General features: G+C 44.3%; 1 protein-coding gene across 2 annotated transcripts in view; it reads left to right on the top strand.

Moving 5' to 3' along the window:
• Nucleotides 1–24,297, top strand: part of Shisa9 (shisa family member 9) — a 300,023-nt gene that overhangs the window by 37,119 nt on the left and 238,607 nt on the right. The gene's annotated exons all lie outside the window — the stretch shown is intronic.

Consider the following 24,297-nt stretch of genomic DNA (forward strand, 5'->3'; position numbering starts at 1 on the left):
TGCCTAGGTTATATAATGAAACCCTGTCACAAAACTCAAAACTAAATGAAATTAAAAAGCCCCCCCCCAAACCCCCCCCTCAAACAAAAGAAGCATATTCCTCTACTTGCAGCTGTTAGGGGGCTTACATAATGCCTATCTCATATACAGTTTAATACCAAAAATTATGAGGAAGACAATGTCTTGGTGTTCATATCTTTTTCTACCATACTGCCTTGCAATTAATAGATATTCAGTGAATGTTTTTGACTAAGTGAACTGGCCCACTCTGCACTTCTTTATTTGTGCTGTCTTGTCTGTCCTCTAGACAGCTACATCCTTCATGAGCGCATGTATACATGTAGACACACACACACACACACACACACACACACACACAAATGAATACATACATGTGTGGAGGTGTGCAAGCATCTCCAGGCACTATTTTTCTCTTCAGCCTCTTGTAAAGGCTTGGAACTTGCCAAGTAAACTAGGGAAGAGAGCCCCAGAGATCTGCCTGCTTCTGCCTACACAGTGCTGAGAACACAAACACAGGCCACCTAATTGGGCTTTTAAATGTGGGTTCTTGGATCAAGCTCGGGTCCCTGTGCTTGGAAGACAAACACTTTGTTGACTGAGTCATCTCTCAGGCCTCCAGTTTCTATTCAGGAGTATTGAAACAATAATTAAGTAGGCTTACTCTCAGATGTTCAGCAAGCACTCACTTGACAGCTTTTATTTTTATTTTTTTCCAGAAATGTGCTGAGCCCAAAGCAATGCCTATTTATTTATTTATTTATTTATTTAGTTAGTTAGTTAGTTAGTTAGTTAAATCTATAGTTCTGCAAATAGAATCCAGAGCCTTATACCTACCATGGAAGCCCCCTACCACTTACCATGCCCCAGGTGTATGAAAAAAAAAATCAGCATTATATGCTGAGCTTCCAGGAGGGACCAGACTGAAGCACATGGAGATGGGGATGTTTGTAACAGACACAAATTTGAAGGGCTCTTGGAGGTCAGATCCCTGTGAACTGAATCATCTGGGCTTCTTAGATCCCAAGTCTCCAGCCAGAAAGCAGCAAGGGATCTGTGTGTTTCACACACTGTCTTGCCTCCTTGTGCTTGGAAGACATCTTCAGTATTTTCATGCTGGCAGGGCTACCTCAGTTTACTTCCCCTAGATCCAGACAGATCCTGAGACAAGGATTTGAGAAAAATTCCTCTGTTTGGGAGGTGATTTCAGGGAAGTGTTAGGTGAGTTGGAACAAGATAGGGATGTAAGTAATGGTGTGTTGGTTGTTTGCAACCATCGAGAGCCGGAGAACTGTGGGAAAGGGGCAGAGCTTGCCTCCAGTGTCAGGAAGGCAAGTGTGCCTAGAGGAAGGATAGGACCACATCAAGGGCACATGGTCTGGGATAGAGACTTCTCTCCAAAGGGTGTGTGACTATGTCGTAGGGCAGTAGTTACTCTATGTACAGAAGAAGTCCATCTGAGGCCCATTTATGGGGAAGAATTGTATTAGGAAACCAAACCCTTTCTCAGGGAAGTGCACAGTCTAGGGTGTACAAAACACAAACACATTCAAAAGCAGTTATTAGCAGCATCATAAGTCAGGTCACTTCCGATAAAGATGTAGGGACAGGTGCTGCCTTTACAGGAACACCAGAAAGACAAAAAGTCACCTCCATACTTGATATGGGTGAACAGCAACCAAGATATCATGTGCTTATTAACGGGGACATTTAGACGGTGTCTCCCAAGATCCTGGACTATTTTTATCAGAAGAACTCAGTGTAAAATATTTGATGCCTTGAGGATAACTCATTGTCACTGGGCCAATTTAAGTCTCATTAATTACAGGAAGGAAAGAACTCCCTGCCCCTTGGAGCTGGTAGTGACCAACTGTGAGCAGGGTGGGGGTGCTTCCCATAAATGGAACTCAAGTGGTCTAATTATGCTATGCAGAGATGGGAGCAAGAAAGATCCTCTTAGGCAGGGACGTTTTCTTGACTCACGTTTGTCAGTCTTTGGCTCTGCTGCTGGCCCTTGGTCTAGTTAAATTGGTGTAACTTGAGGATTGTCAAGGAAATCTGTGAGTTAGTTTTGAGGAAACATGAAGTGGCCTTTGAGGCCACTCTAACATCTATTTATTTGTTTCCCATTTATTGAGAAGCTACTTTGTGCCAGACCATAGACTAAGCACTTTGAATGTAAATGTGTACTCTTTGTAACACTTCCAAGAATCATGGGACTTTGTCCCTTTTAAAGATGCAAAACTGGAAGTGTTGAGATGTTCATACTTGAGAAAGCTGGGATTGGAGCCCTGGTCTGATCAGTTCCAAACCAAGCTCTTTAACTATTGCATGACAATGTATTCGATGGAGCCTAATCTTACCAATAAAGAGACAATTTGCTGATGGAGGAAACAAGGACAGAGTATACAAGAAAACCAACAACCATCCATTTTAAATGCCCAAAGAAAGTTATTGAGGATGCTATTTTGGTATATTGCTGTCTTCATGTGCTTGAACCATTCTAACTATAAACCACATAAGCCTAGTGGATAGCAGTGAACACTGTGATGCTTAGGCACTAGTGCCAGGAGAGACCTGCTTTCCCATAGATGCCACCTTGTTGAGTTAGACATGGTGGTGCGTGTGGGTTTCAGGCCTGCATGGACTATAGCTTAAGACTTTAGGCAAAACAATGGTGTCTTCTCACCACCCCAGCATTGTGGAAGAGCCCAGCAGGCTCCCTCAGTCCTGCCTGCTTAGACCATGAATGATCTTTGTGAGGTCCGGTCCTCATGTCATCACTTTGGGAGGGTAAGACTTTAACATACAAAGTTTGGGGAAGACCGAATCATTAAGATCATACCTAAAATCCTTTTAGAATTGATTTCCATTATCCACATAATACAACCCAGCATTGTCTTGTTTTTTTCCAAATGCATGTTATGCCTCAAACATTTAATTATTGCTGCGTATGTTTATAAGCACTGCTGTTGAATGACTCCACAGTGCATTATTATCTGGCTACGGATGCTCTCTTCACCTTTCCTCCCTCCTGTAGTCCTCCTCCCTTGCGCTCTTCTGTTCTTTCCTTCATTCTCCTTTCTATTTTTCCTTCCCGTTTCCTTCTCTTGTCCTTTTCCTTTTTCCTCTCACGTCTCTCTCTCCTTTCCCAACTCCTCTTTCCTCTCTTGTTGTTTCCTGTCTTCATTTATTATTATTACTTTGTTATTTCCATTATTTTATTACTATTATTATTTTGTGACAGGGAGATAGAATCTTACAATATAGGCTCAGCTAGCTTTAAACTCCAAATTCTCTTGCTTAGGAGTTCTGGGACTGTAAGCATGAACCAATGTGCCTGGCTGTTATGGTTTCTTTATCTTTAAAATGTGAATAACATTTCCAACTTTATAACTTTGTGGAAAGATAACAGTTACTAGGTGTCTGACATGTGCTAAATACTCAATAAATATTTATTCCCTCATTTCCCCAAACCCAGACAACTTCCCTAGAAGCAGAGCCTGAAAGGGAATTCTTGTGCAAGGCCCTTCCTGGTGGAGCACCCTCAGCAGGATCCTGGAAGGGAGGGATGGTAGTATGAGAGAGGCAAGGGACAAAAGAGAAAAGGTCTGAGTTAGATCCCAAACTGACCCATGGAGTGATCTGGAGCATGAGGTATACCAGTTAGCCTCATGCTTCAGCCATGGATTGGCTTTTTATATCTCTGTGACAGTGGTCCTTGGCTGTTGGTCCTTGTTGCAGATAAGGACATGAAACCTTTGCACGGGGTGAGACATTTTCTCTTTTATCATGAATGATGCTCTTTTCAATATGGCAATCCAAAGCCATGTGTGACAATGAAGAGGTTGTCCAGGTTCAAATGTGCTACTGATGTAAAATAAACATCAGATTGTGAAGGCTTAATATGAAAAAAAAATCAGTCAACATTATTTCTATGTGCTTGTGTGTGTATATATGCGTGTGTGTGTGTGCGGGGGGGTGGGGACATTTTTATTCATGTGCAAATGGAGGTTACTAGACAGCCTCTAGTGTCATTTTCCAGGTAATGTCTACTTTTCTGAGACAGGCTCTTCCGCTGACCTGTAACTTGCCAATTAAGCTGGGCTCTCTGGCTGGTGAGCCCCAGGAAGCCTTCTGTCTCTGTTTCCTTAGCATTGGTATTACAAGTTCATGCTACTACATCAGACTTTTTAAAAAATGAAACACACACACACACACACACACACACACACACACACACACACACACACACGTATTTGTATTTACTTTAAGGGAAAGACCCAGAAAAACATAGCCTGAAGATGGTAGATGTAGAAGATGTAGAAAAAATAATCAGCAGAAGAACTCTCCAATTATGTGTGGCTTCTTTCATCAAGAGAGCTTAGCTCTGTCAGGACTTGGTCTAGGAGCCCCATTTTCTGAATTCTTTTCTTTGAGTTTGGAAAAGGCTTGTCTATCTTGTAGGCTTCCAAGACAGATCATAATGTGGAAAAGAGAAATACAGGCTAGCTTAGTTTCCAATGTCCCCCACCCAGTGCCTGCAGATTCCCTAGCCTACACTTCAGTAGTCGATTTTAAGGAGATGAACCCAATGGAGTGGGAAGGTTAGGCGGCAGTGCTCTGAGCAGCAAGGCCATGCTGATGGCTGAGGAAGCAAACAGTGAGGTACCAGGGGCTGCTCAGTGAGTGGTCAGAAGAGATGTGGAAGCAGCTGTGGGAAGAAGCACGCGGGAGTGCGTCTGCTCTCAGTGTATCAAAGGCCAAGCTTCCCTTGCTCAGGGGTGACAGAGGATAAGCCCTTCACTGTATGTAGGAAGGCACATTGCCATGTTACAGATAACGTTAGTCAAGTCCAGGCAATGGGCACCAAATTAGGGGATATGAAGTAGAACTGACTGAAGCAGTCAGACTAAGATATTATAGACCAGCCGGATGCGCTGAGGGCTCTTCCTTCATCTCTGAGTGCTGGAGTTTTCTTGTCTGTATTCCTCTCATCTCCATACTCATCCATTCAGCCCCAGGAGTCCATCTGGGTAGGGCTTGCCATCACACATGTGGGTGAGGGGATGCAACTCAGGTCCTCACACTTGTAAGGCATTACTGACCAGCCACCTCCCAGCCTAACAGCATCAGGTTTTTTTTTTTTTTTTAAATTATGTCTTATCACAGTAGCATCTTGAACATAGTGGGTTAAGTAAAACATTTTATTAAAATTGACTTGTTTCTTTGTTTTCTATATGTGGTTGCTTGGAAATTTGCTTCATATCTCTCATATGTCTTTTGGACAGCATCACTCTAGATCAGAAGTGACAAGTCACAAGTTTTTTAATAAAAAAAATTATTTTAAAGGGTGAGAGAGCAAGTCCTTTGATCTCTGTAGTTCCCCTGTCCTACAGTTGTGCAGAAGAATCAGACACAGATTAAATGTAAATGAAAGGGAATGGTTGAATTTCAATAAAATTTTATTTACAAAGTCACTGGGTTTGGCCCCTGAGCTCTAGAAAATGATCTTTTTCTAGAAAATAAATTAGTGAGCTCTGAGCTGTAAGTCTTGCTATGGGCTCCAGGAGTTGTGTTCCTGAATTAGTGAACTAGTCTGGTAAAAGAACTAGGGGAGACATCAATAGTTCTTTTGAGACTTCTCAGTTATGCTTTAGGTGAGGCTAGCTAGCCATTGAGTCCCAGGGATCTGTCTTTGTCTCCCTAGCTCTGAAATTCCAAGTGTGTGATGCTCTCCTCAGCTTTTTGTACAGGTGCTGAGGTGCTAGGGGTGTGCCTCAAGAGCTCCTGCTTCAGGCTAGCACCCTGTAGACTGATCCATCGCCAGAGCTGCTGAAGTCTCCTAGCATTTCCTCTATCTTTGCCTTTGACCCCCTAACTACTTTAGATGGCACTAGGAGGAGGGAACCTTACTTCTAGAGCTTTGACTGTAAGATGGGGAAATCCACAGAAGGAAGGAAAACAAAGCCAAACATTTACTCCATTCTCAGGACTGGAGGGGAGGGACATATGTATGTCAATATGTCCTGTGAGGATGCTGCTTGCTATTCTGAAGGTCTGGGCAACTGGTCTACTGTGGAAGACAGAGGCACTGTTTTGAGGATTTAATGATTTTTTTTTTTAAAATGACATATTCCCCACAGCTTTTTGCTAACACAAACATAAACATACAGTTTTTCAATTGAGAGCAATTAACATAGAATGCCTTAGGCCAGGAAATAATTAATACAAAATTCTGGAGAAACTGCAGCTCCATAGCTCACGTTTTCTCAAGGTGGAATTGATTTATTAAAACGAACTTGTGGTGTCTAGAGACCTTTCTGTGGCCTGTTTAGGCTAGACTCAAATGTCTCCACGGAATCTGTGTATCTCCTCTGGCAGCCCTGTGGCACTGCCCTTCTGTGTAGACACAGAGAACATCCCAGAGGGCCCTGCAGCAGACACATGGTTGATCCTTCCCTGGTTGTTACTCATAGATGTTGAGGTGCTTGCCTCCATCCACGCTGAGGTCCCTGTCCTCCTGTGAAGTGTTGCTGTTCCATTGAGTCAGAATTGGCATCTTCGTCCTGCTTGCCTTTCACAAATGTTCATTGAACTCTCACCATGTGCTGAGCCTACATGAATCAGGCACAGTGCTCCGACTCACACGCTGATGGAGAAGAGGACCAGGGAAGAGATCAATGAAGTGGTCAGGGCTGTAAATAAAATAAAGACGGGACAAGGGATGAAATGATGGCACACCTGGGGGTTCCTCTCACCAATAGCAGGCAAAGAACTTCTGGAGGAGATGTCCTCTGAGGATGCTTAACAAATTTAGAACAGAAGCAGATTCTCCAGTGGCTTCTCTGCCTCTTACCAGACTCTTGTCTGTCTTACAGGCATTCTCTTGTTAATGTCTTGACCATGCAGTGGAGTAGAACTATGACCACCACACAGCCGATGAGACACTCAGGCTCAGGAAGATGGTGCCTTTGTCCCAAGGGCATCCAGTCCAACTGTGTGCAGATGGGGTTTGGATCCGGACACCTGGCCTCGAGTGCTCTTAGGCAACTGCAGGCATAAGGACTGCATGAGCTGGACTCTTTGTTACCATGCAACGAAAGGGCCTAAAGTAGGAAAGATTTATTTTACCTTGTGATTTCAGGGGATTCAGTCCATAGTTTGCTGACCCTAAATTTCTGGGCTTGAAATGAGGCTGAGCACCAAGGATTGAAGGACATGGTGAAACAGAGCTTCTTCTATGTCTTCTTCCAGAAGAAACAGGAAGGGGCTGGGGCGTGACCGTTTACCTAGGTGTGCTCTGTGACACCCTACTTTCTCATTTCCATCATGTTTCAAAAATGTCATCCCATCGCATACTCATCGATGGTAATCAGCCACCATGGTGTCATCCCATTATGTACCCAATGGTGGCTTAATCAACCACCAAGATTTCAGAGCCTCAGCAACCCTAATCCCTCAGTGGTGCCACCATCTGGCTCAAGCCTTCAACCTATAAGTATTTGGGAGTAAACTTTACGTTCAAAATATAAGAAAGACATTGGTTTGTTGAATATTTGATTCCTTGACTTGTCGCCTTTCACTCCCAGAGAGCCACAGTTGATCAGTAAATGCTGAGCATGTTTAGATAAGTCAAGCAAAGAAACTGAAAAGACGGTTGGAATCTGACCTAGCTGATAAATACAGCAGGCAGTTTGGAGAGCATCCTCCTCCTCCTCCTCCTCTCTATCTAACTCCCTCCTTTTGCTTGTTACAAGATGAAATCACACAGGAAGTGCCCCCCCCACCAGTGATTTCTCTGTTAGGATTTCTCTAGAGTGTAGCAGCTTATAAAATGGTTCCCTGTTGTGATCACCGGAAACCCTTCCTGAGAGACCCTCTCAGTGCACTTTGTCTCAGCCTGCTCAAGATGCTGTGGTAAAACATCACAGACTGGGTGGCTCCTACAACTAACACGTATCTCTTGCAGCTCTGGGGGCTTAGGTCTGAGGTCCAGGCGCTGGTGTAGCTGGGATCTGGTCAGGATCCTCTTTCAGGCTGCAGATTGGCAGAGAGTGGAAAGAAAGAAGGCTGGCCAGTGACTTATTTAAGGATACTCATTCCATTTATGAGAGTTCTACTTTCATGACCTCACCTAGTCTTAATTATCTCTGCAAAGTCCACCTGATTTGTGTAGATATGTGGGGATTCGCTATAGGTTTTTGTGGAGATAGATAAATAGCAGTGTACAGCACAGTGCTCTGAAGCAGCTGCAGACCAGGGCTGAAATAACAGGTGCTCATTACAGTTCTAGCTTCTGTAACCCAATTCCCTTCACAGCCCCATCTCTGAATACTGCTATGTTGAGGATTAGGGTTTGCATCAGTGGCAAGTACTGGACAGAAGCAATCTAAAGAAGAAAGGTTTTGCTTTGACGTGCAGTTCAGAGGGAATTTTATCCATCATGGTGGAAGCAGAAGTCGGTGATTCCAGGTTAGAGGGAGCTTGTGCTGTGAGCTGTGCACAGCGCACAGTGGATCAGAAAGTACAGACACAATGGGAGATAGACCTATGGTATAATCCTCAAGGCCTGTGTCCTATATCTGTCAGCCAGGCCTGACTTCTGGAGCCTCCATTTCCTCTCCACATGGCACCGTTACCCCAGCAGCCAGGTGCTCAGGCTCACAGGGAAAGAGCACTTCCATATATGTGCTTTATAGAGCAGAGTGGAGCAGATATTTGGTCCACCATGCAGGTGCAATTTGAGTTTTCTTTGACTTTTTCTTTTTAAGATTTATTTTATTTTTATTTGTGCATGTGTATGTGTGTGTATGTGAGTGCACATGGGTCCTGGTGCCAAGAGAGGGCATGAGATCCTCTGGAGGTGGAATTATAGCTGGAATTATAGTTTTAAGCTACTTGATATGGGTGCTGAGAATCAAACTTCCATTTTCTGTGCGAGTAACCAGTGCTCTTAAGTACTGAGCCATCTCTGCAGCCCTAAACACCTTTGATTGTAACTGGAACCGAGGACCTACATTTCCCCAGTACCTTTCTTCTCTCTTCCAGATCTGCTCCTGAATCACCTCTGCAGATATTTCAGTTCCAAAGAAGCACTATTTGCAAAAATTCTCTCATCTAACCCAGTTGTCAGTGAAGCTGAGGTGTTTTATAACGTGACCACATTCTACAGATTTATCTAGCGTCCTGTTGCTGGACATGCTGCTGCTTCTGTTTTTCATCATTCTATCTAAATTGATGGTCCTCCCTCCTAGTGCTCCCATCCTCCGTGTACCCATGAGTTCCCCTCAGGCACAATCTCAGAAGTAAAAAATGACTTTTGATTCCTGGCTTGTTGAAATTACTTTCTGAAGTCTGGAGTTTTATTTGGCGTGTCAGGAAAAAAATCTGCACCGAATGTGGCCCTGGGTTCAGAATAGTGTGTGCGGGACATGATGCAGCTTTATAGCAGATGTCTTGGGGTTAGGTTGCTGAGCCATGCTCTGCTGCCAGGTCAAACTCATGCCTGCTGATAATGCTATTTTATATTTGCAATCACTTTTTTTTTTACTGTTTTTAAAAATCTTTTTCATCTGTTGGGCCACCACAATCACTGTATGAAGTCAGTGGAGAAGAGATGGATATAACTTCAAAAAATCGTAAAGCATTCTGAGGTTCCAAGAGGTTAAGTGACTGCTGAAGCTGGTGTGTGGAGTAGATGGAACTTCCTGATCACTGCATCAATCAGCTATTAGTGACAACAGTGCTGTCTAACAAACAGCTCCCTTCTCAGCAACAAACATCAACAAGGGGGCGAGCTGCTCCTTGGCAGCCAAGAGGCATGAGTTTAGAACACTCTCTCAATATTAACAAAAAACATAGATGTTCAGGTTCCTCTAAAAAAATAAGGTAGTGTTTGCATGTAACTTATACAGGACTCCTGTAAGCTGAAATTGTTTCTGGATCACTTAGGACACTTACCATAATCTAAATGTTATAAAGAGAGTTGTTATATCATATTGTTTATGAAATAATCTAAGAAAAATGTATATTTTCAGTGCTCACAATTTTTCATATTTTTAAAACAAACATTTTTCTTTATTCTTTGAAAAATTCATACAGTTTCATACATGCAGTGTATCTTGATTGTATTCACACCTACCTACTCCCTCCAACTTTCCCAAGGCTCCCCCAAAACATAACATTCAAATTTTAGTTAATTAATTATTAATTTATAACCCACCGGGTCCAGTTAGTGCTGCCCATATAGGTGTAGGGGTCAGTCACCGACTGAAGCATGGGCAACCTACTTAATTTTAAAAATTGTTATTACATTTTAAACTATTTATTTTGTGTGCGTTTATGCATGGAATTACCCATGCCACAGCACACATATGGTGGCCAGAGGTTTTTTCCTTCCTGTGGGTGCCAGGAATCAAACTCATGTAGGCCTTACAGCACATACCCTTACCTGCTGAGCCATGTCACCTGCTCATACCTACTTTTGACCTGAAGGCTGGATGCCCCTGAAGGGGTTTCATCCTCTTGTGAGTTGACTTTGAGGACTAACTTTACCTGAGATCATTTCAGACAGGCTAGTATGGCCAGGCACAGGGTTCAGAGCCAGAGAAACATCAGCTGATGTCAGAAAGGAAGAACTGAAACTACAGCCTACCAGCAGAAAGAAAACTGCTGTTTATTGTAATGGGAAACGATGAGAGGGCTTTATGTGGGAGAGACTTGATCTGATTTGTTTTAAGAGCTTATTTGGGTTGCTTTTTCAACTCTGAATCTTGTGACTCCTTTATAAAAGACATCCTATAGATTATTTATTTGGTTAATAATGAATTTGCTCTCAAGGAAAGCAATGGGGTGGGAGCCGGAGAGCTGTGAGCCATCCCATCAGGGACTTGCTGAGCCTCTCCCGGGTGAGTCTCACTGGTTCATTGATCATGCCATAGAATCATTCTACTCACTGAGAATATAGTTGCTGAACACTCCCTCTTGGGTTATCACCAGGAAGGACTGGGAAAGACTTCCTGGAGCCTTCACATGGAATCCTGGTCGCAGTCCTCCACCATTGGACTCTGGAAGACTGCCATAGCAGGGTCCTAGATGCCTGGGTCTCTGTTTGAGGTCCAATCACCAGGAAAGAAGGAAACAACTGTCATTAGAGCTGACTATCTTCCATTTGTTCTCTGAGCTCCATGTGTATCAGAGAAAGCTGAGGCTTAGAGGACTAGCTCAAGATGACACAAAATGACCATCAGCTAGGTAGACATAGATCTCATGTTCTACCCCATGCCCCGTCCACATGCTCTGCCCACAGGCTCACCTTTAAGCCAACAATCTCTGCACTCTAAATATGGAGTTTGGAAAAGAAAACTAATGATGCTTATTTTGAATTAAAAAAAATGCTCTTTTCACAATTAAAAAACAGCCACATAAAGTGAGTTTACATTGAAAATTAAGTGTTCATATGCAAAGGTTCCCCCTTCAGGAGTAAGCATTATGACTTCTAATTATACAGTAGTCAGCACTACATATTTATGGAGTCTTTGAAGAACTGTTATAAATAGGTCAGAGCAGGGCTCGCACTCCCTGCATGTTTACTTGCCTGGTGTGCCCATTGGCATTTGGCCCTGATCTTGTTCAGCCTTGAACTCTAGTTATGTTCTCTTATGCTAATGAGTCATCTCCCAACACTGCAAGCAGGGTGTTTGCTGTATATTGTTCTCTTTTTTTTTTCTGTCACAGGATCTACCACAGTGCTAGGTCTGGGGCACTGACTAATAGATCCCTTGTTCTTCTCCCCTCTTCTTTGTCCATGCCCTCCCTTCTTCTGTCTCCTTCATTCTCCATCTCCCTCCCCTCCTTTGTCTTCCCCTCTTCTCCCTCCCCCTACCCTATCTCTTTCTTCCTTCTCTCCCCTTCCTTTCCTGCATGCTCTTTCTCTCCTTATCCCCTTTCCCTCCACAATCATTTCTATAAAGTGATTAATGTTGTGGCCAGAGATCCAGTGACTAGTTCTGCTGAGACACTAGGTATATAAGAGCAGTTGGTATACAAGTATGGGGGCCCAAGTTCAAATCCTCAGCACCCACAGGAAACATTCTTGCTTGTTCCTAATCCCTGCACTGTGGGAGGCAGAGGCAGGCTCATCACTGGGGCTTGCAGATTCCCAGCCTACCTTCAGCTTCAGTGAGAGATTCTGTCTGAAGGAAAGAAGGCGGGGAGCTATGGATCAGGACACCTGGCACTGTTCCCTGGCCTTCGTGTGTGCCATGAGCACATGCACACCCCTGCCTCATAAAGATTCAGTGATGACTTAAAGGGAACATGATTATCAATGGTTTTCATCAATAGTTCTCATGTCTGATCATTTTAAGTGCTCCTTAGATTGATATTGATTGTGTGTCTGTGTTATATGTACTTGTTCATGTGTATGTAGTAGGCATACAGGTGTTACCTTGATGTTTCAACCATTTATTGAACAAGTGGCTTCAAGCAATAAGCTTCTATGGACATCTTGCCAACACCACAACACTAGTAACATTATGTCATCAGTGTCTTTGGATGTTTGTGTAAAAAGGCTCCTCAGTTGGAGGTTGAGGCCATCTGACTTTACTGGGCACATACTTATGGCGGGCACAAGCCATGCTGCCTATACTGAGCATTCTCAGCACAGCCTGTCAACACCATGCTTGATTGAGAAAATGGAAGCATGCATAGGGTGGTGAGATAAACTGTCCAAGGGCACCTTGGGAAGGCACCCTGTGCAAAGTCATTTGTGAATCTGATGCTTTCTGGCTGAGTGTCTGTCCATTCTGTGTAGTGTATACTCAGTGCTGGGGTATTCTAGAATATTCCAAGGAATGAATAAGGGGGAAAAATGCTTTTCCACAACTCATTGTCTGAAGGGTCAGACAGATATCCATTACTGCTATTCAACAAACAGGAGTTGTAAGTCAAAAAGGGGCCAGGCCCAAGTGAAGTACAGAGGAATAGGAGAGAGGAGCAGCTGCCTTGTAAGGTCCTGAGCAAGGGTTTGACAGGCAGGTGGAGGGTAGAGAGCACTGGCAGGAAAGGTGTTCCAGAGCAAGGGGACAGTGTATGCAAAGGTGTGGACTTGGCAATGGAGAGTAGGGGTGGAAATGCAAATGCCCTGCAGGTGGCATCTGCATGAAGCTGGAGAAGTGGGAGGAGACATGCCAGGCAGGACCTTGAGCACTGTGCTGGGCTTGATATCCTCCTCCTCCTCCAGCTAAAGGCACTGTGCCCTTTCTGTCAGTGGGATGCTTCACATCCTAGCTTACTTTCTCACTTAACTGAGCAATTAATGTGTTCCAGCCTCTGTGCTAGGGGCTTCATGGTGCAGATGATGTTGTGGTATTTCGAGTGTGTTGGGCATACAAACTTGATGCATATTTGACTTGTGCCATGATAGGAGGAAGACCAGGATAGAGTTGTATAGAGAGATAACAAGCAACCAGTAAGGGCATCTGTCTGTCTTAGAGAAGGTTCGTGTAGGTTGGAGTAGGGAAGTTAATTGAGAGAGGAGCTGGTGAGACTGTTGGCAAGGGTGGGGAGGGCCTAAGGTTCAGAGGCATGAAACAGTGGTATGTGCGTGTGGGGACAGCAGAGTGACCAAAAGTAGAGAGGCCCTGGGGACCAATGTCAGTGGAGGCTAAGCAAGGTAAAGGGGATGGTGGCTGAAGAAGCTGAGTGGAGACCAAACAGAGTTCAGGATTCTAATGAGCAGAGTCCTACCCTCCTGCCCTCCTGCCCTCCTGCCCCAGAAACATGGGTGCACACAGCACTGGGACTCTCTCTCCAGTAACTGCTCTCCCGTGAGCCACATGGCATCTCACAGGTGCAGGCTTCTGTGAGCGCCATTGTTTGGGCAGCTGTCAGGTGTGACTGCATGCACTTGCCCAAACTAGCTTTTCTTGGCCAGCAAGTCCCGTATCCCCACAGCTAGGACTGAACACCAAGAGGCCAGAGCCTTGGCCTGGGAAGAGTAATTAAAATAGGATCAGAGTGGCCTGTCCTGTGCTGATGTCAGTGCAAAGCTCCCAGCACGGAGGCCTCTGGCTGTGGCTGGATGTGTTTCCCAAGGCCTGGCACTCTGCCTGTCTTGTCTGCACAAGCCAGGCTCTCTCTAGCCAGATGGAGGCCAGGCCCTTCCATCACCTGACCATGGTGTGCTGGCGTCATGCCGCCATTTCATATACAAGGTCCCCTTTTCCAAGGCAGCAGCCCTAGAAGGCAAGAAGGGAAATGACGCTCAAGGAGGCCCAAGAACTTGTCCGTGGACAGTAGGACAGAGTCAGACTCCACCCCAGCTCAGTGGCCTCTGCGCCTCTGATCTTTCCGAGGTTATTCACCGTTCTTTCTTACCCTCTCAGTTGTGTGAATATGTTTTCCAGGTTCCTGTGCTTATGAGCAAGTGCCATGCCTATCTCAGATTTAAGCATTAAAGCTCTGACCTCCACTGTCCCTGTTCAGAGGGCTGGAGGGAGGGAATTGTGTGAAATGAGCTGATGAGGGTGGGCCCCCTGTAAGGATATAAAGAGGAACCAGAATTTACCTATTTTGTCGTTTGCATACATAACGAGAGTGGACAAAAAAAGAAGCCCTCACCAGGTACCAAGTCAGCCTTTGCTTTGGTTTTCACTCTTTAGTGTGTAGACATTGCTGTTAAGCTCCCACTTTAGGGTATTTTACTAAAGCACCCCTAGCTGGCTAAGACAACAAGCAAGTGTTGCCTTACCACTTGGAGACAATATCTCTCTCAGCAGGGCTGAGTGCTGGCTATTTCACCATATTGGGCCATCTGGCTTCTTCATCCAGGTTCTGATCTCTTTAATCTCTTACAGTCTAGCACATTTCCTCCACAGGGGTGCTGAGAGAGGCCTGCAGGAATCATGGTTCCTATCACTGGACTCTAATCCTGCAGCTGGGCCTGCTTGACGCCTTCTAGTCTTTTCTGTATGCTACTTGAGGCACCCCACTCCCACCAAACCCCCTTGGCGTGGGTCACACAGTTGTACCTGCCATTTTCACTGCAGTGGGAGACTGGCAATAGCCATGGGTTGGGTACCACAAAACCATGTTTTTTAATTGTCAAATGATCATGTGTTGTGAGAGAGATGTGAGGTGAGTTTGACCTGTGAGGAATGTGGAACCTGTACCAAGGCAGAGGGATACAAAATAAAAAAGAAAAGAAAAGAAAAGAAAAGAAAAGAAAAGAAAAGAAAAGAAAAGAAAAGAAAAGAAAGGGAAGGGGGAAGGGGAAGGGGAAAGGGGAAAGGGGAAAGGGGAAAGGGGAAGGGGACGGAAAAGGGGAAAGGGGAAAGGGAAAAGGGGAAAGGGGAAAGGGGAAGGGGAAGGGAAAAGGGAAAAGGGGGAAGGGGAAGGGGAAGGGGAAGGGGAAGGAAAGGAAAACAATAACCACCACCACCACCACAACCACCAAAACACCTCCAAAAAAATGTGAGGTTTGAGAGGCCAGACAGAGGTCAGACTGCTTTGACCTCCAGGGCAGAGATGCCACATTGGCCTTACACTGGTGACTTGTAAGTCGCCATGACAACAGATACAACCTTAGAGAGGGGAGAGCCATTTTGGCTCATGGTTTCAGAGAGAGTTCAGCATGTCAGAAAGGGAGGGGCAGCGGCAAGAGAAATGTCTTAGTTTGCTCACATTTTGACACCAAGCAAAGATTTCCAGTTGCAGCTGTGGATGTTGGAACCAAGAGCAAGCTCATTATGTAGTCCCTCCCTCTAGTCTTCATGGATTGGGCTTCAGAAACTCATGTCGTAGCCTCATCACTAACTCAATGAAGACCTTCCTATGAACAAGGAGCCTTCAAAGGACCACTGTCTCATCACTGACAAATCATGGCTCTCATCGGCTGCTGGAGGTATGCTGGTCTCTGGCCAACCCCAGATGTATCAAGAATGAATCCGTTATCAGAGCTTGTCTGAGACACTGAGCTTAAAGACATGATACAGCAAAGTCATTCTTAAAATGATATCAGAATACATACACTGTTTTCAAGATCTAGGTCCTTGGTACATAGTGGACACTAAATAAATATCTATTACCTACCAAAATAAAATAGGACCCCAACTAATTTCATGCGTCATCATAAATATGATATAACAGGACAAGTCACGGTATATTAATCAAGGCAATTTTCTCCACTTGGCAACTGAGTTAACAATAATGGGAGAATAGAGTTTATTGTCTATGTAACTAAATGTCCAAAAGTATCATGAAGTTAAGGGATGGTTTGATCTACCAATGCAGAGTTAGCATTCCATGAGGGTGTTTTATACGACATTCCTGTTTGAAGTCTGATGCTGTGGCTTGGTCAAGGGTAATATTTTACAGACACACCATGTGGTTTGAGATGGAAAGAGTTCACCAGATCTCCTAGATTTTCTGTGACATGGAGATGGACAGAGTTAGAGAACATGGCAGGGCAAGAGCATTTCCCACTTTCTTCACCTCAGAGAAATCACTGGAGCTCACCAAGAAGCCAGAAGTAGAACTTCTTCCCTGTTTATAGCTTGGTATTGTCAGAAAGCTCAAGTGAGTATGCTATCTTTTAAAATTGTGCAAGAATGGGTGGCTGCATGTTGTAGCCATGGGAACTAATAAACTTAATAATCATGGTGATTTAAAAAAATAGGAGTCTAGGCTGATTCATTCACATATTCATCCATATCCATATCTGTAGCTATATCCATATGAATGTATATGTATCTCCCTCTTCAGACATGCAATGCCAACAGCAGCATCATCGAGCATGTTTGTGGGCATGCACATGTATGTGCAAGTGTGTGCATATGTATGGGAGAGGTCAGCCTTAGGTGTCATTCCTCAGGCATCTTCCCTCTTGTATTTTGAGACAGGGTCATTCACTAGGAAGGCTGGTCAGTGAGTCTCAGGGATCCCCCTGTCTCCCCTTTACAGTGCTAGGATTAAAAGTGCGCACTACCACATCTGTTTTTTTTTTTTTTTCTCACATGGGTTTAGGGTCAAACTCTGCTCCCCATGCTTCAGACTAAAGACTTTACATAGAGTGATCTCCCAGGCCCAACAGCATATTTGTATCCCCGTAGCCCACACGTTTCCCCTGGAGAGTCCTTCTTATTCCCCGACAGTTTCCTCCTATTTCTCTCTGTCTCTCTGTCTGTGTGTCTGTCTCTCTGTCTCTATGACTGTCTGTGTCAGTGTGTCTGTCTGTGCCTGTGTCTGCATGTCTGTGTATATCTCGGTCTCTTAAAGGATTCTCTGAGTGAGAGAAGATGTGATGCTTGCCTTTCTGAGGTTTGGCTTATTTGACGTAACAGATGATCTTCCCTTTCCTCTGTTTTCCTGCAAATGACATTATTTTGTTCTTCTTAATGGGTGAATAATATTATATATCATATATTTTCCTCAATCATTCATCCATTGACGGGCAACTAGGCTGATTACCTACCTTGGCAATAGTGCTTTGATAAACAGGGGTGGGTAGATATCTCAATTGTAACTGACACTGCTATCTCTGGGTATAAAGCAAGGAGGATACAGTTGGTGGTTTTATTTGTCATCTTTTTGAGAAATCCCTGTACTGATTTCCATAGTGGCTGCACTAATTAATATTCCTTGCAGTGATATCTAAGGCTTCCTTCTCTCTCTCACCTCATTTTTGCCAACTGGAGATCTAAAATTCCAGGGCTCAGAGCTGTGAACATCCACATTAAGTAAATTACAATTTCTTGGGTGGGACCGAGTCATTATTCTGAAGCTTCCAGGAAATTTCAGTGTAGACCTTTTTGGAGATCGCTGGTCTCAACATCCATTATCAGGTGAGCAACTAGGTACATCATGGTTTACTAATGTAACAGGTTACCTTGCAGTGACTGTAGTAACTACACTGTGGCAGGAGACACGGACAGAATGCTTTCTGCAGCATCATTCACAAAAGCCCACATTGGAAGTAACCCAGACATCCATCTCTAGTCGAATGGGTAAATAGACTGCATTGTAAACACAAAATGGAGTGCCGTTTATCAGCCAGAATGAACAGCTACACTCATATGTACAAATCTCACAAACACACTGGGTAGTAAAAGGAGACAGCAAAGTGTGCATGCTGCGCATCTTAGGTTGTATGAAAGCCAGGAAAAGGAACTCTTTAAACATCTCTGTGAAGAGCCCAAGAGTGAATGTTATGGGTTCATAAGCAATGTGGTGCCTTGTTGCTGCTTAGCTCTGCAAACACAGCCTCAGAGGCGAGACAAATGAGGGAGGGTGGCTGTGATCCAGTCAAACTTTATTCATAAGCTCAGGTGAGGCATGGGCTGGACCCACAACCCCTGGTGTACTGCTAGGTGCTGATCTGCATTCAGTGGCAATTGGTTCATGGTGCAAGCTCTGTGTAACTCATCCCCAGGTGAGATAGCTTCTGGGGCTCCGGAAATGAGTTCAATATCCCTGGGCACTTTGTTGACCTCACTGTGCATTTGTGAAATGTGAGCTTTTCTTGAATGTTTTCCAATGTTTGCTTTAAGTTAGAAGAGAGAGAATGAGTGAACTAGAGCTCTTAATTCAAAACAGTGTGGTAACTCAGGGAACTATATTAGAATGTAAACCATTAAAAACGTATAATAAATTACTGAGGGATCATAGGTAGATTATGGTTAAAAAGATATATATGAGAACAACCACCACCAAGTTTAGGGAGGTGGGATCTCGGGATCTCAGGATCTGGAACTAGGAAAGAAACTGGAATCGGGAAGCGACACAGGTTGATGGGTGAAATTTATTTATTCACTTATTTGTGTCAAATAAGTGAACGGGACTTGAACACAGGATTTCTGTATGCTAGAAAAGTGCTCAACCATTGACCTACATCTCCAATCCTCTTTACTTGTTTGGAAATTTGAGACAAGGTTGTCCAGTTTGATCTCGAACTCACTGTAGTCTAGGCTAATCTTGAACATGTGGTTCTCCTGCCTTGGTTTCATCCGTAGGTGGGACTACAGGCCTTAGCCACCGGGCTCAGCTGAGCTTTTACTTGCAAAGTTCAGTGAGTCACAGACAGGCTTCACTGAGTTGCTTTTCTCAATTGAGTGAAGTGGCTGTGCTCCAATAAAACTTTATTCATAAGGACAAGTGGTACTTTCCTTCATGTGTTGAAGAGCTTAGTCATAACAGCAGAAAGCATACCTATGTCCCGTGTTTATGTATGTGTGTTTGTGTGTGTTAAAATGGACTCAGAAGAATTCAGGAGAACATCCACTTCTGTGTTTGCTAGGCCCCGGCCTAGTCTCACAAGAGACAGCTATATCAGGGTCCCTTCAGCTATTGGATGGATCACAGGGCCCCCAATGGAGGAGCTAGAGAAAGTATCCAAGGAGCTAAAGAGACCTGCAACCCTGTAGGTGCAACATTATGAACTAACCAGTACCCCGGAGCTCTTGACTCTAGCTGCATATGTATCAAAAGATGGCCTAGTCGGCCATCACTGGAAAGAGAGGCCCATTGGACACGCAAACTTTATATGCCCCAGTACAGGGGAACGCCAGGGCCAAAAAAATTGGGAATGGGTGGATAGGGAAGTGGGGGGGAGGGTGTGGGGGACTTTTGGGATAGCATTGGAAATGTAATTGAGGAAAATATGTAATAAAAAAATATATATATATAAAGAAGAAGAATACAGGTATGTATGGGCGAGGACTGGGTGTGCAGAGGGTTTTCAGGGGATATTTGCTGATTAAGAAACAAAATGTTCCTCCCTTGGGGCAGTCAGGGATTGATGGGGGAGCACAGCCTCCATTGCAGTGGAAGCAAGGCCTCTCTACAGGGATCAGTACAGTTATGATAGGCAACTTGAACACTGCCAAGGGTTTCCTCTTCCTACAGTCCTTAAGATAGGCTCATTTTTGTCTGTCTTGGTGTGTATGTGTGCATGCATGTTTGCCTGCATGTAGGTACATGTGATGGTGGGTGGGTTGCATGTACCTGTGTACACACATCTTTGTGTGTGTATAGGCTGGAGGAGTTTGTTAGAAATATGCCATCATTGAAGCTGGCCCATTAGTTGACTCAAAGCTGGCCAAAGTGACTAGTTGGGCTACCTAGCTTGCTTTGGTCATCCTACAGGTGGGCCAATATACCTGCCTGGGGTATCAGCTGTCGGGCCAATTATATGAGCTTTGGGGATCTGAGCTCCAGGACTCATGCTTAGTCAGTATTTTAACCAAACCATCTCACCAACCCAAGACATACTTATTTCACAGCCTAAATGATAGGTCTAAAATCTTGGGGGCAGATATTTCAAAGAAGGTGCCTGCTGCTCATGCTTGCCCTCCAAAAGGTCAGTGTGAGAAGGCTACAGGGGCCCTTCTGCTCATTGCTTCTACAGGGCTGTCTAGAAAATCCCCACGCTTTTGTCAGCAGCTAGAAAGCTGAGATCACTTCTAATCACAGACAGGGAAGAGGCCATGTGAGAGACAGAGGCTGTGCCTAGCAGGGTTTGAGAGGCAGGCAAAAACCCGGTTGCCTGTTGGCTGACTTCCCAGACTTGGATGGGAGAAAGGTCTTCCCATGAAGCATGAGTCAGCCTCTGGAGCTTGGGGAGGGGTAGGTAGGGAGGGGCAGCCTCATTTGGTGCATAATTGGGGAGGCAGGCTTCCTCATCTTGCTCTGGGAATGATGTTGCTTTAAAAATTCATGAATCCCCTTACTCATGCTGCGCTGTCATGTAGATCATTGCTTCCTAGGAGCCTGAGCACCAGGGGACTTGCTTGGTGCCCTGTTATTATTATTATTATTTTACTTTCATCATTATCAATGCCATTATCATTGTCTGGATCTGTGAAGCAATTAATCAAAGAAGCCAAAGTGAAGAGAATCTTAGGAGGAATAGAGAGAAAGCCAGTATTTGGCAAACTTGCTTCTCTCCTTTCTGGCTCAGTGTTCAGCTCAATTTTAGTTGGACCCGTGGGGTTATTTCTATTAGCTTTTTTCTTTAGAGAGTTGTCTGATGGATTCTAGGCCCAGCTTTGCATTATATTTAGCTTACTTATTCCATAAAGCAGCTTGAGTTCTTCTCTGCCAGACACTATTGTAGACGCTGGGGATATGGTTGTAAATAAATTGTGTGTGTGTGTGTGCATGCATGCAAGCACGCAAGTTTGTGTACTAGTGTGTGTGCACATGTGTACATGTGTGTGAGAATGTATGTGTATGTGTGAATACATGTGTTAATGTGTGTGCTACTCTGTGTGTGTGTGCATGTGTATGTGCACATGGAAGTTTGTGTGTGCCAGTGTGTGTGTGTGCACATGTATACATGTGTAAGTGTGAGCATGCATGCATGTGAGTACATTTGTTTGTGTGTGCATGTGAGTATGAGAGAGAGAGAGAGAGAGAGAGAGAGAGAAAGAGAGAAAGAGGGAGAGAGAGAGGGGGGAGAGGTAGATAATGACGTTTTAAGCACTGTCATTGTAAAGGCAAGGAACTAAGGGAAGGTGCCTGAAAGATGTTCTCTGAATTAAAACATGTTTGTTAAGAAGAGATACAGCAAAAGAGTGTCTACAAAGTGAGTTCCAGGACAGTCAAGGCTACACAGAGAAACCCTGTCTCGAAAAACCAAAAAACAAAACAAAAAAAAAAACAAAACAAAACAAAAAAAAAAAAAACAGCAAAAGAGTGGAAGAGCATTCCAGCCATGGGGAGGCATGGGTGCAGAGGGCCTAAGGCAGGAAAAATGTATAAGTTCTAAACCTGCATAGAAAACCAGTGTAGGAAGGACCAAATGACGATGAATTAAATAACACACAATGAGGTGAAGATGAAGGGATGCAGAGAAAAATCTTACAGACCCCAGGAAGGAGTTGAGCTGGTCCTCTAAGTTAGCTGTGTTCAATAGAAGTTTCCATGGTGATGAGAATATGCTACATTGGTTCTGTTTAATGTGGCGGCTACTAATTATAATTCGGTTGTTGGTCAATGGATACCTGATGAGTGCAGTTTAGAAAATGAATTGTTTATTCCATTTAATGTTAATTAATTCCAAGTTAAACTTGAGCAACTGTGTAGCCATTGGCTGTCAGCTTGGATAGTGAGTACGGCAGTAAGCGATCCAGGAAGCGGTGAGGAGCTTGTGGAGAGTGCATTGGAGGGTCAGATCTTCTGTGTCTGGAGAAGAGATTTTATGGCAGCAGTAGAAGCAGGGGTTACTCCCCCTCCAACACACACATAAGAAGATAAAGATTCATTATGTCTGCAGAGTGATCAGTCCTAAATGGAACATCTAGATCCTCCCCTCACTTCAAGTCTTAGGGAATGTTCTATAGAAAGATTGGTCTCAGGGGACTGCTGGGAAATGAACTGGATTGGGCCCCTGTGGTCAGGAACTCACAGCAGCTGTGGCTGCCTGCAAAGGTCCTGACTTAGGGGGGACACAGTGGTTTCAGCACAGAGACTTCTCAGTTAACTGGGGATGGAGAGATCTGAAAGAAGAAGAGTAGAAAGTAAACAGACCTCTCCATGCCCAGTAAGGTCTATAGATGCCCAGTATGGCTGTGAATTGTAAACTTATGTGGGTGTAAAATATTGGAGTTTATAAGCACTTTACCTACAGATGATTGACTACTGGGCAATTTTGAGACATCAGTCTTGCTGCTAAGGTCCTTCTGTGAAGGGGTAGTATCATTGATTTGGATCCAGAGGATAAAAAGCTGAACTAGGATTTTGGTGTTCTGTATTCTGGTGTCTCTTTCCCTAACAGTTGACTCCTTAGCCTTTGGAAAGATTCTTCCTTTGTCCAGATACTAGTGAGGTGGTTGCTATTCTTCAAGCACTTTTATGGACTCTGGTATGAACCTGCCCTTGCTTTCCTGCAAGGATTCGGGAAGAACCCAGAAAAATGTTGTGTGTATTAATTAAAACCAACCCATGCCATTGCCGGATAGGTACTGGCTGGCAGTCTCAGTCTGTTCCCAACCCAGTACGTAGCCCAAGATGGAGACTGTATGATTCCCCTTGCCAAAGCCTCTCCCACCAATGCTGGTTCTGCCTCTCAGAACTCTGACATAGCTCTCTTAGTCCCCATGGGTGTGCTCTCACCAGCCCGTGCTCTGGTGATTGGAGTTCAGTCCTTGCCCAATCTTCCAGTCCAGAAGCCTGACTGAATTCTGCCTTGGCTAAGTCGCCATGGAATGGAAAACCCCAGGCAATCTTAGTTTAGAATCAACTGATAACACAATCGCTGGGTGCATAATCTATTATCCTAAACCCATCAACTATTCTGTGTGAGAAATTTTCCGGTGGTGAATCCTGGTGGAGTCTGCCACCAGATCTAACAGTCCCCAGCCTACATCCTGTCTGCTTTGCTCCTGTCTCTCCATCCAAAAGGGGCATTCCTTCCCCCTCTTCCCCCGTTCCCTCTTCCTCTCTCGGACCTAGAAGGCCCACTTCCTCCTCAACCAGTGATTGGCTTCTTGTCAACCTTATTATCTAATCAATCAATTGGGGAAAAGTTCTGCTACAGAAAAGGACAGATTGGTTCTCAACCTTCCTAACACTGTGACTCTTTAATATAGTTCCTCATGTTGTGACTTCCAACCACTAAATTATTTTTGTTCCTATTTCCTAGCTGTAATTTTTTTATGAATCATAATGTGATAATTGTGTTTTCCAATAGTCTTAGGTGACCTCTGTGAAAGGGCCATTTGACCACCAAAAGGGTCATCACCCACAGGTTGAGAACCACTGGTCTCGATGGAAGCTCTTCAGTATAAGGCAGTGGGGGTTTATTGGTGGTAAGTAATGGAAACCCAACACTTGCCATTTTTAGGAGCTGAAGAACATGGCCTGGACAGGGCAGGACCCAGGAGCTCCATGGTCCCTGCAGGAGAACAGTGAAACACTCTGGTTTCAGTCCTTGTACTCACATTTGGGGCTGACATTGCGGGGCAGAGGCATGCCCTTCTATAAGCTTCAATAACTCCTTGCAAAGCGAGAGCAGTCTGAATTGATTTATCTACTGAAGTTCTATACAGTGGAAGAGAAGTAGTTACCAAAGGGAAACTGACCAAAAATAGGGGTGTGGAGGCTGTGCAGGCAAGAGTGACCTTGGTCTCCTGCAAATGACTTATACTTCCTAAAAATTAAGAACCTAGCTCACAAATATACAAAAGACATACCTACTGATTTCCAGTTCTAAGTGAAGTCTCCATTAACCACAGTTTTTCAGATTTTTAGGTTATACCATGAACAAAAGTATTTCAA

The sequence above is a fragment of the Mus caroli genome, unplaced genomic scaffold (genome assembly GCF_978045245.1).
Source record: "Mus caroli unplaced genomic scaffold, Mus_caroli_1 scaffold_17, whole genome shotgun sequence".
In the NCBI taxonomy this organism is placed as follows: Eukaryota; Metazoa; Chordata; class Mammalia; order Rodentia; family Muridae; genus Mus; species Mus caroli.